Source organism: Sus scrofa, chromosome X (genome assembly GCF_054392235.1).
Source record: "Sus scrofa isolate SSC_HxYL_T2T_F1_AM1 chromosome X, Sscrofa_HxYL_maternal_Yorkshire_Landrace_v2.0, whole genome shotgun sequence".
NCBI lineage: Eukaryota > Metazoa > Chordata > Mammalia > Artiodactyla > Suidae > Sus > Sus scrofa.
Genome location: NC_139401.1, coordinates 47,369,629 through 47,385,514, shown reverse-complemented (window position 1 = coordinate 47,385,514; position 15,886 = coordinate 47,369,629). Strand labels below are relative to the sequence as shown.

Here is a 15,886-nt window from a genome sequence, read left to right as displayed (position 1 = left end):
AATGACTTCCAGGCTCCTTACCACTTATTCTTTTTTTTTTATTGTGGTAAATACACATAATACAAAACTTACCATTTGAACCATTTTAAACTAGACAATTCAGTAGCATTTAGAACATTTACTCTGTTGTGCAATCATCATCACTAAGCATTTCCAGAAAATTTTCATTATCCCAAGTAGAAACTTGTTACCCCGTAAACATAACTCCCCAGCCCTTTATAGCCTCTATTCTCTCTCTCTGATTTTTTTTTGGTCTTTTTCGGGCCCCACCTGCAGCATATAGAGGTTCCCAGGCTAGGGGTCTGAATCGGAGCTACAGCTGCCGGCCTACGCCACAGCCACAGCAACGCCAGATCCAATCCGCGTCTGCGACCTACACCACAGCTCCCGGCAATGCTGGATCCTTAACCCACTGAGCGAGGCCAGGGATGGAACTCGCAACCTCATGGTTCCTAGTCGGATTCGTTTCCGATGCGCCACGATGGGGATCTGCCTCTATTCTCTGTGTCTGTGATTGGCTGGTTCTGGATATTTCAAATAAAAGTAATCAGACAATATGTGGCCTTTTGTGTCTGGCTTCTTTCACTTCTCTTAATTTTGTCGAGGCTTATCCATGCTATGGCATCTATCAGTACTACATTTCTTTTTAGGACTGAATCATACCCATTGTATGGATACAGCACATTTTTTAAAATGAAGTATAGTTGATTTAGAATGTTGTGTAATTTCAGGTGTAGTTCAGGTATACCTACACACATACATACATGCATACATATATACAGATAGATATTCCAAGGAAAAGATATTCCAAGGGAAACCTTCCATTCACTTACAGCAAAATATATACATTCTTTTTCAGATTCTTTTCCTTTATAGGTTATTACAAAACAATGAATATAGTTCCCTGTGCTATACAGTAGGTCCCTGTTGGTTATCTATTTTATATATATACATACATATATATATATATATATTTTTTTTTTTTGTCTTTTTGCCTTTTCTAGGGCCGCTCTCGTGGCACATGGAGGTTCCCAGGCTAGGGTCAAATCGGCGCTGTAGCCGCCAGCCTACACCACAGCTCACAGCAACGACAGATCCTTAACCCACTGAGCAAGGCCAGGAATCGAACCTGCAACCTCATGGTTCCTAGTCAGATTAGTTAACCACTGAGCCACTATGGGAACTCCTCTATTTTATATATTGCAGTGTATATATATGTTAATCCCAACCACCTACTTTATCCCTACCTCCCAGGCCATACCACATTTTCTTTATCCACTTACCAGTTGATGGACATTTGGGGTAGTTTTCACCTTTTGGGTTACCAATTATTCATATGTCTTGTTTCATGCTCTTATTTTGAGAATATAGACATATATACTTAGCATATTCAGATACCTTCCAGATAAATGCACTACTACGCTTACCATGTAGTTGATAGCAGTGTTTTGAGAACCATGCAAATGAGCAAACCAAATGAGGACAGGCATACAAAGTTCATGGGAGTTCACAAGTAATCAGCCAAAATAAAAACTAGATATCGGTATTGAGAAATGCGCTAGCTGCTTCAGAGTGGAAAAACATTTCATGCCTCTGACTCTCCCAGAGCTCCTAACACAATATAGATGCACAGAAATACTGGGAAAAAGAGGCGTACTGAGCTTTTCTGTCTTTTTTTTTTTTTTTTGCTATTTCTATGGGCCGCTTCGGCGGCATATGGAGGTTCCCAGGCTAGGGGTCTAATCGGAGCTGTAGCCGCCGGCCTACGCCAGAGCCACAGCAACGTGGGATCCGAGCCGCGTCTGCAACCTACACCACAGCTCACGGCAACGCCAGATCGTTAACCCACTGAGCAAGGGCAGGGACCGAACCCACAACCTCATGGTTCCTAGTCGGATTCGTTAACCACTGCGCCACGACGGGAACTCCAATACTGAGCCTTTCAATGCTGTTTTCTGCTCAAGAATTTAATATTTAGGATGATATACTTTCTACGTCCCAAGTGGGAATCCTCATATTATCAAATTTTACCCAAAAAAAATCTTACATTGATTTAAAAAAAAAAACCCTGCATTACAGCCAAATTTATCCCTGCTTCACTCCATTGGGGCGGGGGGGCATGCAGGGGCTGTGTGAAAGTTCCCAGGCCAGGATCAAACTTGTGCCACAGAAGCAACCCAAGCTGCTGTAGTGGCAGTGCTGGATCCTTAACCCACTACACCACAAGGGAACTCCCCCTTTCATTTTTTTATTTTGATGAAATCTTGATCGAGTATCATAGTCAACAAAGTTCTATTGGATTAGGCAAATCATATTCCTTTTGAGGTATTACGACTGTTTTCTTTCTTTCTTTCTTTCTTTTTTTTTTTTTCTTTTTGCCTCTTCTAGGGCCGCTCCCATGGCATATGGAGGTTCCCAGGCTAGGGGTCGAATCGGAGCTATAGCCACCGGCCTACACCACAGCCACAGCAACACAGGATCTGAGTCATGTCTGTGAACAAACACCACAGCTCACGGCAACGTCGGATCCTTCACCCACTGAGTGAGGCCAGGAATCGAACCTGCAACCTCATGGTTCCTAGTCGGATTTGTTAACCACTGCGCCACGATGGGAACTCCTCTGTTTTATTTTTGGCTGTGCGTACAGCATGTGGAACTTCCAAGGCCAGGGATCAAACCCATGCTGCAGAAGCAACCTGAGCCACTGCAATGACAATGCCAGATCCTTAACCCACTGCACCACAAGGGAACTCCTTACAATTCTTTTAAGAAATTTCTTACTCTGGGTTATCAGAATTATGTGCAAGAATGTGGTAAAGACCAAACAGGTTAAATTAAATCTTAGGCCTAAAAAACTGGAATCACAGCAGATACATTAAATATCTTAAACCTTGAGCATAAAGGAGAAAGAACCAACATTTTTTTTTTGTCTTTTGTCTTTTTATGACCTCACCCACGGCATATGGAGGTTCCCAGGCTAGGGGTCAAATCAGATCTCTAGCTGCCGGCGTACACCACAGCCACAGCAACTCAGGATCCGAGCCGAATCTGCGACCTACACCACAGCTCGTAGCAACGCCAGAGCCTTAACCCACTAAGCAAGGGCAAGGATCAAACTTGCATCTTCATGGATACTAGTAGGTTTGTTAAGCACTGAACAATGACAGGAACTCCAAAAGAACCAACATTTACCAGGACTTAATCAATTTTCAGTCCCTGGGCTATGCGATTAAAGTGAACACTTTTACTTAATTTTTCCAATGTTTCTATGCTCTGGCATTAATTAGCACTCCTGGTATAGATGAGGAAACTGAAGCTCAGAGAGCCTAAGTAACTTGTCCAGTTAGTGTTTTAAGAAAGGTTAAGCTCGGAGTTCCCATCATGGCTCAGCATAAACGAATCTGACTGGCATCCATGAGGACACAGGTTCAATCCCTGGCCTCGCTCAGTGGATTAAGGATCCGGTGTTGCAGTGAGCTGTGGTGTAGGTCACAGATGCGGCTTGGATCCCGCGTTGCTGTGGCTGTGGTGTACGCCGGCGGCTACAGCTCCAGTTAGACCCCTAGCCTGGGAACTTCCATATGCCGTGGGAGTGGCCCTTAAAAAAAAAGGGAAAAAAAGAAAGAAAGGTTAAGCCCTAAATCACGTGTTAAATTTCACAACATCTCACTTGTGATAAAGAGGTCAGCTTGACAGAGGAGGCTGGCGTGAGTGACATTTTGAACCACCAACTATGTCCAAATCATTGTGGGATAGTGGGACAGATAGAAAGATAATGCTGGGGAGTTCCTGGTGTGGCACAGTGGTTAATGAATCCGACTAGGAACCGTGAAGTTGCAGGTTCGATGCCTGGCCTTGCTCAGTGGATTAAGGATCCGGCGTTGCCGTGAGCCGTGGTGGAGGTTGCAGACTCGACTCAGATCCCGCGTGGCTGTGGCTGTGGTGTAGGCTGGCGGCTACAGCTCCGATTCGACCCCTAGCCTGGGAACCTCCATATGCCATGCAAGCGGCCCTAGAAAAGGCAAAAAGACAAAAAAAGAAAAAAGAAAAATAGAAAAATGATGCTGGGTAGGCCAGATGAGATGAAGATTGAGAGGTAAAGACTTGGGAGTTATCAACATCATGGTGGGGGTTAAAACCAAGAGAACAGATATTTCAAGGGAAATCTGCCATTCATTTATGGATAAGGATGAATATAAATAAAAGAAATGCATTCTCAGTAACCTTCTTTAGTACCCACCAATAGGGTGGTGAACTCTGTGCAGACAGGAGCCAAAATAATAGGTTCCCCAGGAATACTACCATGCTTTCCATGGTGACACGTGGTCAGGTCGAGAAGGCAGGGTTCTTTACCGACAGGTACGAATAGTGTCGAAAATTATCCATCAGAAATCTATTTCCTCAGCTACAAAATCTCTAACCCTTCTATTGGGATCCAAGGTTTCCTAGGATACTAAGAAGCCATGCTTTGCAGGCTCAGCCAAGCTCCCTCACTGCCAGCCAATCCTTCATCCTCTTGGGACTCTTCCCCTGCTCTCTCCTAATCCCTTCACTCCCCTCCTCCCAGCACACCTGCAAAAATGCACTTAACTAGTTCCCTGCCTCCGCTGCCTCTTCTAAGTCTAACCTACCACAGGACCCTTGGCAGTTTTTTTGCTATGACTAACGCCACCAAGGAAATTCGGAATCTCGCAGTCTTCCCGCCTGTCGTCCAGGAAGTGTCTTCATTTATTTATTTATCTTGCTTTGTACAGCCACTCCTGCGGCATAGGGAGGTTCCCAGGCTAGGGGTCGAATCAAGCTATAGCTGCCAGCCTACACCACAGCCACCGGAATGCCGGATCCAAGCCGCATCTGTGACCTACACCACAGCTCACAGCAATGCCGGATCCTTAACCTGCTGAGTGACACCAGGGATTGAACCCACATCCTCATGGATGCTAGTTGGGTTCGTTACCGCCGAATCCCAATGGGAATTCCAGAAGTGCCTTTATTTAAGAAAAAAAAATAGCTTTTCTACTTTGCTGTCTGGATCCAACGGAGATAACAGATCCTTCCCTGCCTTGCTCAGATTTCCTTTATCTTATCCTTTAAGGAAACCTACTATCTCTAGCTCTCACCTCTATCTCAAGCTCCAGTCCTGAATGCCCAAGAATTCCACTTGACACTTCTGTTGCCACTTGAAACTCAATCGGATGAAAATGAAAAACAAGCAGAAATAACATTAACCTAAGCACAAATAATAAAATCCAAACAAGGCATGTTCCCTGCCCTCACCCCCACATTGACTTTCCCTTTCAAATGCAGGTGGCATTAGAGCCAATATTTGCAGTTGATATTTGTCTACAAATATGAACTACATTCAATGAACCTATAAAAGCATTCAATCTCAAGAGTAGGTATGCCAGGGTTCTAGAAATCTTAACAGAGAATAAACACCGTTTTTAGCTGATGAGAAGAACTGAGGCTAATATCATGGTACAACTGGAGAGATTTTCTTTCTGTTTAAATTCATTAAATGCCGGTGAATTCCAGGGACTAGCCCTGAAAGTAGGCAAGAACATTTGCAAAATGATGCAGAATCCTTTCCCTCCCTCTTCACTGGTTCCCTGTTTCATTCAGGAAATTATTTATTTATTTATTTATTTATTTATTTATTTATTTATTTATTTATTTTAAGGGCTGTACCCACGGCACATGGAGGTTCCCTGGCTAGGGGCCCAATCGGAGCTATAGCTGCTGGCCTGTGCCACAGCCACAGCCACATCAGATCCGAGCTGCGTCTGGAACTTACACCACAGCTCACCACAAGGCCAGACCCTTAACCCACTGAGAGAGGCCGGGGATCGAACCCACAACCTCGTGGTTCCTAGCTGGATTCATTTCCGCTGCGTCAGGACGGGAACTCCAGGAAATGATTTTAAAATACACAGTTCCAGGAACTCTACATTAGCCACACAAATCATAGGAGGGAAAAGTATGAGGAGTCCAAAAAAAATTTATAGTTGGCTTTGGAATATGTCCTGTAGTTGTATTTTCAGAGGGTGAACATATTGTTCTGGGAATTCATTAAAACAAAATAATGACGCTACAAGATGAAGACTCAACAAAGGAGAAGTTGGAAAACTTTTCCGTTTCCCCATAGGGACCTTACAAACTCCTTCCTGTAACCCACTGACACAGAACACTCCAGCTAAATTGAGGTGCCTCATTTCAAACATTTCCTGGAGCAGCTATCTGGTGCAGTGTTTGGGTTATAAAGTGCTTCCTTAACAAGTACAGAGAAATAAAGGGTCAACAAAAGAAAAGTAGCAGCAGCAAGCACATCATGTGAAACAGATGCAACCAAGTGGAGTCCAACCAAGAAAATACCCATAATCAGGACAACTCAGAGTCATAGGGACCCGTGGATGATCTGCTCTGGTTGTCTTTGGTTTTAATTGGCAGACATTAAAAAGTTCCAAAGAAAAAGTTAAGGCAGCAGGATAATGAGGAAACAACTTAAAGTTCCTCAAAGCTGAGATTGGATTCTGCCTTTAGTTGGCTTCTAAGCCTATTGCTCTTTCCCCAACACTTTGGGGCTTTGTACTGACATATCAGTCCAGGGAATGGAATATCTGGAATAAGTCAAACCTCTAGATGGTCACAAGCCTGAGGTCAACCAGACGTTAGGGTTGATCAGGAACAAAGGAACAGGATTTGTTTTTTTATCCCAACTAGTGGATTACTATAGGGCTTGTCATATAATGGAGGGCTATGGGGAGGGCCAACGGGGCGGGGGGGGGGTGCTGGGCCAACAGGGGGGGATGTTCTTTGGTCAACATCTGTATTACATAGCTGACACTTTCAGTGTCTTCTGTCACCTTCTTGCTTAAAATCATAAGCTGGTTCCCCCCGGCCTTTTGGGTCAAGTTTCTATTTCTTTGCATCGCATTCAGAGCCCTTTCAAATCTAGATCCCATTCCCCCAGAGAGACGTATCTTCTGCCACCAGATTTGTTAGGCTCCACAGAGGCCATGTATTTTTACACCCCCATGCCTTTGCTCAGGCCAGATATTCCGTCTGAAATCCTATCCAGCCACCCCCGCCCCCGTCCTCTTTTCAGCCGGGTGAAATCCCATTCAATCCGTCTAGGGCCAGCTCAAACAGGCTTTTCCCTCAGCCCCCCTTTGTCCAGACATCTATGTTGATTGCATAATCTCTTCCACTGGAGTCTTGTGACTACACCATGTCCTTCTCATTTCTGTTGTCTCAACAACTCTAGTGTTGTTCCAGACAAGGTATTCGATAAATGCTTACTCAGGGGGAGTCTTGTTGGGGACGAAGGGTTAATAGCCAATCAACATATTTATGGGGCCGTCACTCAATAAATTTATGCCTTGCCCTATGAGGGGGAGAGGATGAAGGATACAAAAAGCATTTGTTACCCTGTCACTACCCTCAAGGAATTTACGGTCAAGCTGGGGGAGGATACATTCACAGAATGCAACTACACAGCAGCTAAGTGTTAAACTGTTAGAATAAAAGGGAAAGTGGCGTTGAGAAAATGGAGAGGAGATGGTGAGCTAGAGAAGGCTTCGTGGAGGAAAGAGGGTATGCCAGGACCAGGAAATATAATGGCCAGAGGCTCCAGATGAGAATGAGGGTGGCATTTGTGCTTGACGAGAGGACTGGCTGGCTATGACCAAATGGATGGAGACAGATCGGGAAGTGTCTGTGAAGCCGATGGAGTCAGTGTAGTTTCTGAGGAGCCACATGATAAAAAAGCACACTTTGGGGTTCCCGTCGTAGCACAGCGGAAATGAATCTGACTAGGAGCCATGAGGTTGCGGGTTCGATCCCTGGCCTCGCTCAGTGGGTGAAGGATCCAGTGTTGCCGTGAGCTGTGGTGTAGGTTGCAGACACGGCTTGGATCCCGTGTGGCTGTGGCTCTGGCATAGGCTGGCAGCAACAGCTCCGATTGGACCCCTAGCCTGGGAACCTCCATATGCTATGGGTGCGGCCCCAAAAAGACAAAAAAAAAAAATACTTTTAGGAGGTAAGAGCGGCAGCAGTGGACTGGAAGTGAGAAAGGAAGAAAGGGCTAGGAAGGCAGTTTGCCATTTCCAGTTTTGCTGTAGATGATTTGGGCAGGAGGAGGAAGGGGACAAAGGGGTAGAAGGAGCACATGTTCCCAACAGTTATAAGGAAAGAGCCAGGTGGGGATGGGGTCGGGTGGTGCTAATTTGTGGTATGGCACACTAGCATCTTGTTTAACTAATGACAGCGACACGTGTTGGTACAAATAAATTAGTATTTCCATCCCAACTAGCCCATTTGGCAAAAACAAATGTACAAACCTGAATAGGCAGGCTTATTGACACATGACCCTTCAAATAAAAATATAAAGTATATCACATATTCCCATGGTAACAGGGCTGCACCCGCAGCATATGGAGGTTCCCAGGCTAGGGGTCCAATCGGAGCTGCAGCTGCCGGCCTATACCACAGCCCCAGTCATGCAGGATCAGAGCCGCGTCTGAGACCTACACCACAGCTCAGGGCAATGCTGGCTCCTTAACCCCCTGAGCCAGGCCAGGGATCGAACCTGCATCCTCATGGATACTAGTCGGGCTTGTAACCCACTGAGCCACAATGGGAACTCCTTTTTTTTTTTTTTTTTTGGCTCAACAAAGATAACTGTTGACCTGCAAGTGGCATTCTGTGTAAGGGATATATGCTAGACATCACAAACATGGAAAAGGGAGAAGGCAAGAGGAAGAAAGGGTTGAGAGGCATTATAAAATTTACCAAGATAAGAGTATTATCATTAAGACTATCATTAATACTAATGATAAAATCATTAAAAATAGAACATTAGGTCAACCCTCAACATAAACATGGAAGGTGATAAAGACTGGCACAGACATAAAATCACCCTCCTTCTGCCCACTATACTTTGAGCTACTTGCAGACAGGGTGACTTAAACCTGTGTTCCTAAGTGCCTGACACACAGAGAGAGCTCAGTAAATAATCTAGTTTCCACTCCAATTCCAGTTTCAGTTACTTTATTTTGAGAGGTAGAAATGAAATGCAAATCTTGGAGAGGAGTCTCCAAGGTGCCTTATTTCAGGGGTGTGGAACAATCCTTAACCGAAAGCACCTCCACTACCTGTCAAAATTTTGAGTAAAAAGTCCCCGGAGGAAATAATAGTGCTTCTTTTCACAGCATGATCTTCATCGGGGCGTCATCCTCACAGATGAGTAAGGGTTGTGAGAAAAGACAGGACTCAAAACACAGGACGAGGGTAGCAGTTCTCAAACATTTTTGGTTGCACCTGCCAGGCCAGGGAATCAAACCCATACGATAGCACTGACCTGAGCCACAGCAGTGACAACCCCAGATCCTAATGCACTGAGTCACTAGGGAACTCCTCTCAAACTATTTGGTCTCAGGATCCATTTAGTCTTCAAAATTATTGAGGGACCTAAAGAGCTTTTACTTATATGTGTTCTAGCTATAGATATTTATTGAATTAGAAATTTAAATCTGGAAATGTTACAATAAATACCTGTTCATATATTCAAATATAACAAGATTCATCCCATTATATGTTAATATTAACCTTTGAAAAAAATCTGTATTTAAAAAAAAAAAAACTCTCCAGAAAGTGGGCAGAGAGGGAACCTACTTCAAAGTAAGAAAAGCCATATATGACAAACCCACAGTTAAGGTCATTCTCAGTGGAAAAAAAACTGAAAACATTTCCACTAAGATCAGGAACAAGACAAGGATGCCCACTTTCACCACTACTATTCAACATAGTTTTGGAAGTCCTAGCAACAGAAATCAGAGAAGAAAAAGAAATAAAAGGAATCCACAATGAATCTGGCAAAGTTGCAGGATACAAAATTTATATACAGAAATTGATTGCATTTCTATATACAGACAATGAAAGATCAGAAAGAGAAATCAGAGAAACCATCCCATTTACCTCAAAAAGAATAAAATACCTAGGAATAAACCTACCTAAAGAGACAAAAGAACTATACTCTGAAAGCTATAAAATGCTGATGAAAGAAATCAAAGATAACACAAACAGATGGAAAGCTATACCATGCTCTTGGATTAGAAGAACCAATATTGTCAAAATGACTGTACTACCCATGGTAATGCAATGCAATCCCAATCTAACTACCAAGGACATTCTTCATAGAGCTAGAACAGAATATTCAAAAATTGGTTTTTTTGTTGTTTTTTGTTTGTTTTTTTGTCTTTTTGCCTTTCCTAGGGCTGCTCCTGCGGCATATGGAGGTTCCCAGACTAGGGGTCCAATCGGAGCTGCAGCTGCCGGCCTACGCCAGAGCCACAGCAATGCAGGATCCGAGCCTTGTCTTCAACCTACACCACAGCCCACAGCAACGCCCAGTCCTTAACCCACTCAGCAAGGCCAGGGATCGAACCTGCAACCTCATGGTTCCTAGTCAGATTCATTAACCACTGAGCCATGACGGAAACTCTGAGAATATTTAAAAATTTGTATGGAAATATAACAGACCCTGAATAGCTAAAGTAATACTGAAAAAGAAAAATGGAAATGGGGGTATCAGGCTCCTTGACTTCAGACAATACTACAAAGCTCCAGTTATCAAAACATTGTGGTACTGGTACAAAAACAGAAATATAGATCAATGGAACAAGAAAGAAAGCCCAGAAATAAATCCAAGCACCTATGGTCAACTAATCTATGACAAAGGAGTCAAGAACTTATGCAGTGGAAGAAAGATCATCTCTTCAATAAGCGGTGCTGGGAAAACTGGACAGCTACATGTAAAAGAATGAAATTAGAACACTCTCTAACACCATGCACAAAAATAAACTCGAAGTGGATTAAAGACATAAATATAAGGCCAGATACTATAAAACTCCTAGAGGAAAACATAGGCAGAATGCTCTTCAACATAAATCACAGCAACATCTTATTTGATCCACCTCATAGAATAAGGTCAATAAAAACAAAAATAAGCCAATGGGACCTAATTAAACTTAAAAGCTTTTACATAGCAAAGGAAAACACTTAAAAATCGAAAAGACAACCCACAGAATGGGAGAAAATCTTTGCAAACAATGCAACAGACAAGGGCCTAGTCTCCAAAATATATAAATAACTATTACAACTCAACAACGACAAAAAAAAACAACCCTACCGAAAAACTGGCAGAAGACCTAAAATAGACATTTCTCCAAAGAAGACATACGGATGGCAAACAGGCGCATGAAAAAATGCTCGACGTCTTTAATTATTAGAGAAATGCAAGTCAAAACTACAATGAGGTGCCACTTCACACCAGTCAGAATGGCCATCATCAACAAGTTAACAAATAACAAATGCTGGAGAGGGTGTGGAGAAAAAGGTACCCTCCTTCACTGTTGGTGGGAATGTAAACTGATACAACCACTATGGAAAACAGTATAGAGGTACCTCAGAAAACTAAATATAGACCTACCATATGACCCAGTAATCCCACTGCTGGGCATATATCCAGACAAAACCTTCATTCAAAAATATACAAGCACCCCAATATTCATTGCAGCACTATTCACAATAGCCAAGACATGGAAACAAGCTAAATGTCCATCAACAGATGAATGGATTAAGAAGATATGGTACGTATATACAATGGATTATTACTGAGCCATGAAAAAGAATAAAATAATGTCATTTGCACAAACATGGATGAAACTAGAGATTCTCATACTCAGTGAAGTAAGTCAGAAAGAGAAAGACAAATATCATGTAATATGGCTTATATGTGCAATCTAAAATACGGCACAGATGATCCTATCTACAAAATACAAACATATCACAGACATGGAGAGCAGATTTGTGGTTGCTGGGGGGAGGGGGAGAGAGTGGGATGGATGGAGAATTTGGGGTTGGTGGATGCAAACTGTAACATTTGGAATGGATGGGCAAGGGAGCCCTACTGTACAGCACAGGCAACTGTGTGTGGTTGGGTCACTCTGCTATCCAACAGAAATTGAGGAAACACTGTAAATCAACTAAACTTTAATAAAAAATAAATGTATTATACACAGCAAAAATAAAATTAGTGAGAGGCATTTTGCAAATCTTTTTTTTTTCCCTTGGCCCCACCCATGACATGCAGAAGTTCCCAGGCCAGGAATCCAAATGGTGCCATAGCTGCAACCCGAGCCACAGCAGTGATAATGCTGGATCCTGCTTTACCACCAGGGAACTCCTGCAAATCTTTGTAATGTCTGCCTTCAGAGGTCACTTATTCCATTAGCCATCAGAGTAATGACAGCACCTGTTATACAGCTTCTAGAAAACTCCAGTGTATATTCATGACAAAATGAGAATGAAAAAGGCAAAGCAGGTCTTAATATTAATATGAAAATAGTTTTGACGGTGCAGACCCCATGAAAGCGTCTCAAGAAGCCCAGACCACTCTTTGAGAAATATTAAAGGAGAGAAAGGACACAGAATGGAGAAATCGTACTTGGGCAACCCTCATGATTGGGAAAAAGGAGGAAGAAGACAAACCAGTCAGACGAGACACTGTTGACAGATGTGGAAGTAAAGCAAACAACAAAACAGTATTTTCTATAAGTATTTTTCCAAAGGAGAAACAGCCTTGATATATGAAGAGACTGTTCAAATTATTAAAGCTGAATCCCAGACTTTCCCTGGTGGTTCAGCAGGTGAAGGACTCAATATTGTCACTGCTGTGGCTCTGGTTACTGGTGTGGTGCAGGTTTGATCCTTGGCCTGGGGACATGCACATACCACAGGCATAGCCAAAACAAACAAACAAAAAAACACACACACAAAAAAAAAACCTGAATCTCAACAGATGAAAGGGCAATAAATATTAGCAGACAAACAAAGGCCTTTAAAAAGTCAGAGAGGACTTCCCGTCATGGCGCAGCAGAAACGAATCTCACTAGAAACCATGAGGTTGCGGGTTCGACCCCTGGCCTCACTCAGTGGGTTAAGGATCTGGCCTTGCCATTAGCTGTGGGGTAGGTCGCACACATGGCTCAGATCTGGCATTGCTGTGGCTGTGGTATAGGCCAGTGGCTGTAGCTCTGATTCAACCCCTAGCCTGGGAACCTCCATATGCTGTGGGTGTGGCCCTAAAAAGCAAAAAAATTAATAAAAAAGTAAAAAGTCAGAGAAATTAAAATTGATACAATAATAAGCTATCTTCCCTTAGCAGATCAACTTTTTCTTTGGTTTTATCTCAGAGATACTGTAAATATAACACTCTGTTAGAAAGGCTTTCCAAAGAATGATAAACAAGATGGCTAGAGAAGCACCCTAAAGTTCAAGGACAAGAGCCTGCCAGGCCTGACAAAGACACCACTCAGGAGTTCCCACTGTGGCTCAGCGGCAATGAACCCAACTAGTATCCATGAGGACAATGGTTCAAACCCTGGCCTCACTCAGTGAGTTAAGGATCCAGCGTTGCTGTGAGCTACAGTGTAGGTGGCAGATGTGGCTCGAATCCCGTGTTGCTGTGGCTGTGGCGTAGGCCAGCAGCTGTAGCCCCATTTTGACCCCTAGCCTGGGACCTTCCATACGCCACAGGTACAGCCCTAAAAAAGACCAAAAAAAAAAAAAAAAAAAAAACTCAAATTTTATACATCACATTCACTTTGAAATATATTAGTAAATTACCAAAATAAACTTTAAGAAACTGAATATAGGGTTACATTGAAAGATCTGCCTACTATAAATAAGGAGAGTTTATTCCGAGAACACAAGATTGAGATCCCAAGGGAAACTGTCAACATCATTTATCAGATTAACAGACGAAATTTTAAAGGCCATAATTATCTCAACAGATGTCAAGAATGGATTTTTTTACAAATAACATTTATTTCAGAATAAAATTTTTAAAAATATTCCAAGATGGAAGATTTATTTCTTGATATGGGTATGATAGAGAATATTTATTTATTTATTTTGTCTTTTTGCCTTTTCTAGGGCCACTCCCACGGCATGTGGAGGTTCCCAGGCTAGGGGTCGAATCAGAGCTGTAGCGGCCAGCCTACGCCAGAGCCACAGCAATGAAGGATCCAAGCCACGTCTGCAACCTACACCACAGCTCACAGCAACGCCAGATCCTTAACCCACTGAGCAAGGCCAGGGATCAAACCCGCCACCTCATGGTTCCTAGTTGGATTCGTTAACCACTGAGCCACGACGGGAACTCCCAGAATATTTAAATTAAAACCAAGAAGCAAAACCTCATTCCCCCTAATATAGGAAGACAATGATGCCTATTACCTATTATATTTAACATGGTAAAAGAAAACTTTAAGAGGAAAAAAATGAACAATGTACACAGAGAAGGAAGAAACATCACATTCTGATGTTTGGATTGCATGAACACATATCTACACAACTCTAAGAAAATTAACTAAAAATAACTAAGGGTAATAAATGAATTCAGCAAGTATAAAGTAAATAGACCGAAACACCCCGCATTCCCACGAGCTACCACAGCACGAAAAAATACAGTAATTTATCTACCAAAGCGACATAAACTTGAAACACAATATTACTTTAAAACTTACAAAATCCAAATAGGAGGGAAAAAAGAATGAAATAAATCAACAAAGATGGATCATGCTCCTAGAGAGAAATTCTAAATATAGCAAGAATGAAACAGATACTAATTTGAACTATATGACAACCACATAGTGAAAGTCTCCAGGGCATTCTTTATACAACGTGAAAGATGGATAGTGAACTTCATCTAGAAGACTAAGCAGGCAAAGATACTAGCATATGTATTTTCTTTTTTTTTTTTTTTCTTTTTATGGTGGTGCCTACAGTATATGGAAGTTCCCAGGCCAGGAGCTTAATCAGAGCTGCAGCTGCCAGCCTACACCACAGCCAGGACAACACCGGATCCAAGCCACATCTGCAATCTAGGCCACAGCTTGCAGCAATGCTGGATCCTTAACCCACTGAAGGAGGCCAGGGAGCAAACCCACATCCTCATGGATACTATGTCAGGTTTTTAACCACCTGAGCCACAGCGGGAACTCCTGTATTTTCTTAAATGTAAATATGGGAAAAATAACCTCAGATTTTATTTTTTTATTTTATTTTTTTATTTATTTATTTTTGTCTTTTTAGGGCCGTGCCCACAGCATATGGAGGCTCCCAGGCTAGGGGTCTACTCGAAGCTGTTGCTGGTGGCCTACACCAGAGCCACGGCAATACCAGATCCGAGGTGAGTCTGTGACCTACACCACAGCTCACAGCAACGCCGGATCCTTAACCCACTGAGCAAGGCCAGGGATCGAACCCGCAACCTCATGGTTCCTAGTCGGATTCGTTAACCACTGCGCCACGACGGGAACTCCTAACCCTGTCAGATTTTAATCTTTTACCCAAAAAAATCATCAAAACCTTATTAGAGTTCCCAGGTGGCTCTGTGGGTTAAGGATCTGGCACTGTCACTGCTGCAGCTTGGGTCGCTGCTATGGTATGGGTTCCATCCCTGGCCAGAGAACTTCTGCATGCCATGGGTATGGCCAAAAAATGTAAAAACAAACAAACAAATCTCATGGCACTGGATTTAGAGATTTTATACAACTCCGTAAGTCAACTATACTCCAATAATTTTTTTTAAAAGGACATGGTTAAAAAAAAAAAACAGCTAGAGATGCTAGCAATGGATAAAGAATTTGATAGGTGATAAACCAGAAGAAATAACACAAATACAAAAAAAGAATCACTTTTTAGTAAATAGTTGAGGGACTCCTAGATATCAAAATGGAAAACAATATCCACTTACAACATATACCACAGTGCAATACATTCCAGATGATTTTCTTTTAGAGTTGATTTTTATTTGTTTGTT

The 15,886-nt window shown here is 42.6% G+C and overlaps 1 protein-coding gene and 1 long non-coding RNA gene across 5 annotated transcripts in view; both read right to left on the bottom strand.

Moving 5' to 3' along the window:
• The window catches only part of CLCN5 (chloride voltage-gated channel 5), a 203,043-nt gene that overhangs the window by 62,969 nt on the left and 124,188 nt on the right, over nucleotides 1-15,886 (bottom strand).
• On the bottom strand, nucleotides 5,646-13,636 carry LOC146394589 (uncharacterized). Its single transcript, XR_014835414.1, has 3 exons — nucleotides 13,581-13,636; nucleotides 8,489-13,119; nucleotides 5,646-7,954 (listed from the first exon to the last, which is right to left on the bottom strand). It is a non-coding gene; the product is annotated as an uncharacterized LOC146394589 (long non-coding RNA).